Here is a 4533-nt window from a genome sequence, read left to right as displayed (position 1 = left end):
TCTGACCTACACATCTGGTAGCTCCTTTTAAAACAAAGGGATCACCTACATAATACAATTTATAAACATGAGAATTTAAACCTGTAGTCCCCCTCACATTATTACATATTGTAGGTATTTTAATACACAGACTAAAACCTAGAAAACCATGACGTTTAAACTTATTAATTTCTGCATGAAGGTTTGTAAACACAGGAGTGAAACTGGCTTTTATGTTCCATTTTTAACATTTCTGAAACAGAGAAAAATGCTTGTTTCATGTATGAGTCAATCTCTTCAATTACAAATGTTAATGCACAAATGATCAGTTCTTCAACTGGTCCACTGCTTCATTTCGTATTTCTCTAGTAGCTCTTCATGGTCTGCAGAAACTAGGTTTTGGAATAGAGCAATATTTATTCATTCAACCAATGTAAAGGAGAAACAATTATTTATTTAAACTGATCTATTTCACCAATGCATGCAGGGACATGCTTTTTTGAAAAATATCTCCATGACAGGCTCAGACAGATTTGTATTTATTTTGGTTTTAGCTTCTAAAATGAGTCGAAATACACAGACCATGTTCCATGTATTAACATGATTTACAACTACACCTTTAGGTCATACATCATTTACAAGTTGCAGGGCAAGAGTTATAGACTACAGTATGTCACATGTGAGGTATCATCCATTTGGCTGCCTCACAGCTCCAGGCTTATGATGGGGAGGGAAAAAGAGCTGGGAGGTGCAAAAGGTCTCAGTGGTGGAGCAGTGGGTTGAGAGCACCTTACAAAGGCTCAGCTCTCCGCACGACACCTTATAGCATGACCTTCGATCACAGCTTGACTGTGTCTTTTGTGCTGTACATTTTCAAGCACCAGCTAAAAGCTTTTCCAGGCTCCTTTGAGGAAATAGATTTGGTCATGGAGAGATGAGAGTGACACAGAATAGCAATCTATACTCTCGGATATACAGTCCTTCCTTCTTTTTCTCGCTCATACTTTCTCTCATGCTGGTAAAAAATGATGCGATAAACATCTCTTTGCAGCAGACAGACTGAGTTTTGCAGAGCTTTTTTCGATTCCCTCAATGGACACCTGTTTTACATCAATGGACAATTTTTTATCTATCAAAAACATTCCTGCCAACAATCTCCTGTCTTCCTTTCACATTTTCTGGCCTGACCCTCTTTTATTATGCAGTATGTGGATGAAAGAGAACAGCAGATTTGAGAATAACTAGCTAAACCCACTGTGTACTTCTCATGTGTAGCTTTGTCATTTGTAAAGTAATTTGTGATGAATAGGATCTGCTGAACTAATTTCTTATTTGACATTACTGTTTTAAAATTGAACATGCAATAACAATAAAAAAAAAAGAGGGTATCCCACTTCTGCTCCTGTTTATCCATGAAGTAAGAGCGTTTGTGAAAGTCAATGCAATAGCATGGCTCTCGGTTATTCACCGGTTATGTTCAGTCTGGACACTGACACAGACCCGCTCCTGGGCTGCGAGGGACTGATGTCGTTTTACAAAAGGCAGCTTGAAGCTTGATCCATTGATCTTCTTGACAGCCGAAATCAGATCAGATCAGAAACTAGTCTGTTTAATTTCAGTAACAGTGTACATGTATGTTAAGATTGAACTCAGCAACACGTCCGCGTCTATCCCCCTGCAGAGACTGTGAAGCCACATGTGCTGAAACGCTCTGTGTGATACATCTATGTGTGTCTCTATCTGCCGTTTGGATGAGTAATAGAGAGGTTTGCTAAGCAGGAGGCCTAGTAATTAGTAATCATCTCACCGTATGTTACATGCAGGGCTGTATGTGCCTGCAGTGACAGCTCCAGAGTGATGCAATAGAAAAGAGCAGAGAGAAACAGTCGAGGAACGCAGCTGGACTTCATAAATAGCTGCCATTGAAAGACATTTTCTTGGACAGACATTAAAAAGCACTTCGGTTTAAGCAAAACATAAAAAGATAAAGAAAACACATTTTAGTTGTGATTATATAAAATGAGAAGCCCCTTTCCTTGCTCTAGTGGGTGTAATACATGCACTAAAATGATGCAGGCTTGGTAAGGGAAAGCTGGTAAAGCTCACTACTCAACTCCTCACTATAGCATTATTATTTACTATTGCTTGTAAATGTTATGACCATACTAATACTAAATAAGAAGGATCAATGCAAAACTCCACTACTTATATATAACAAAGTAAAAAAATAATATATATATATAAGAATGCACCACAAGAAAGTCAATTTACTAAAATATTTGTAGAATTCACATCAAAAAAATAAAAAAAAAAACAGCAGACTGACTGACTGATTTACTGTCAAACTGAAAGACACAGAAAATAGCAAACATCAGAATGAAATACCCAGCAGAGAATTCTTTCGAACAAAAATCATCACTTTTCTCTTCTGATAACAACTGACAGAAAAAAAAAAAGTGACAGCTCGATTAGAAAGACTTTCTAAAATCCCAAAGCTAGTTCAAGCTTTTTCAATAAAAAGTACAGCACTATAAGGTGAGCCAGTTGCTTTTAATATCTACAATAACTTCTGCACAATGTCACTTCAAATATTGAGAAACTTAGTTGGTTTAAAGTTTAGTTCTGGACCACCATTGGAGCCATTTTCTTTATAGTAATCACTGCAGCGTCAAAAATTGGCATTCAGAAACTTCATGTTAAAAGCCGGTTTGAATCTATCACATCACTGAATTGCTGTTACCAGTTGTTATTGCTCTTATGCTCAATTTCATTAAAACTTATTCTAATTAGGCCAACCTCTAGTGGTTGTAGCAGTGATGACAAGATATGTTAAGAGAGCTAGATGCGGCACTCAGGCTTTTTGGCTATTTTTTTTTATGTGGCCACATGTGATGTTGCAACAAAGAAATCCACCAAACAAGACCTGTCGTGACGCTGCATTGTGAATTTTTAGTCCGAGGAGTTGGTTGGAGTTTTGTTTAACATTCCCTTGGCCTAGAAAATTGAGTTAGATTTTCATAACATCATGTGCAATCTCCTACATAAGGACTCAATAATATATAAATATAAGCAATAATATAAAATATACTAAATTAAGCCTAATTTAATATACTTCCCTGATTACGTCCTTGACACTGTCCCTTCAGTTTGTCTGTTTGTTATTATTTTGTGTCATTTTCTATGCATGTGTCTAGTGTTGCATCCTTTAATTATTTATGTGTGCGTTGGTGAGTTCTCTCACACCAACAGGCAGCAGAGAAGTGTCAGGGAGGCATGAATAAGTCAGCAACATGGCCTTATATCTGACACGTAAACACACACACATCAGCAATTGCCACAATGTTGTGCACTGTGTTCAGTAGCAGCAAGAGACATTTGCAAAGAAAAATGAAAGCACACTGGTACACGCACAGAAACAAGACTCAGCTAGCATTCCTACTGTACATCAAAAACTATCTGTCCAGACAGATAAAATGCAACAGCACAGGGTAAATCCATCTGTGAAAAACTGGGCCACTGGTGTTATCTACCAGAAATAATGCACATGAAGCAGTTTGGTTGCTTTATCTATATCATTTAAATGCACTACACACTATCAGATTTTAGATCAGCAGCTAAAGTGGATCACTTTTAGCATATTGTACCTCCACTGTGGAAAGCCAAAAGGTTCAAATTCAGCTCTTCAACTTTCTGCCTTAAAAAACAAGACACATTTGAAAAGTAGGCGATGATCACTTCGGTCACCCGCAAATTATAGCTGTTATCTCGACAAGCAAAAAAAAAAAAACATGTAATTCTGAAAAGTAACATAGGAAAAGCAGGTGAATTAAAGACTTGTATAAAGCAGGTGACAATCTGCCCACATTCGCTGTACAAAGCAGGTAAAAATAGAGAGATGTAACACATTTAAACACCTGTAAAAAAAAAAAAAAAAAAAAACAGGATGAAAAGGTTTTAGAAATGCAAAATGCAAACAAGTGTTCAAATAGGCTGAACACTTGAGAGAAGAGAGAAGAGAGAGAGAATAACCATACCTGTATTTCCATACAGAACATTTTCAAACGTAATGTCCATCCACCGCAGCATGTGTTGCCACAACGTGGCATTGATGATGATGGATGGTGAGCTGTGTGAGGCAGTCACCACACCAGCAGGGTAGACTGCAGAATGATTAGCCCGTAGCAGATAATTCCTGTCAAACAGAGGAAAGTTATACATACGGATCATTCAAAACCAAATTTCATTTTAACGCCTGTGTTCTCATGATAGTTAGCTGTTCAACAGAAAAACTAAACTTTTGATGTCCATCCTCTCTTCGAATGTCCCACCACTGTGTGAAAGATACCTAAGCTAATACCAGTTTTGTTACAACTACAAACTATTATAAATGCAATCATACCAAGAAGTCACAAATAACTCCAAAATATTGTGTCACAGTCAGACTGGAGTGTCTGACTAAACCTAAGATCACCACCTCAAGGGACTGACCTGCCACAATGGAAAATTCTAATCTACACAACCGCTTGTGCATAAGTTTACCCCCATAACATTGTT

Source organism: Anabas testudineus, chromosome 7 (assembly GCF_900324465.2).
Source record: "Anabas testudineus chromosome 7, fAnaTes1.2, whole genome shotgun sequence".
Taxonomy (NCBI): Eukaryota; Metazoa; Chordata; class Actinopteri; order Anabantiformes; family Anabantidae; genus Anabas; species Anabas testudineus.
This window is presented reverse-complemented; position numbering follows the sequence as displayed.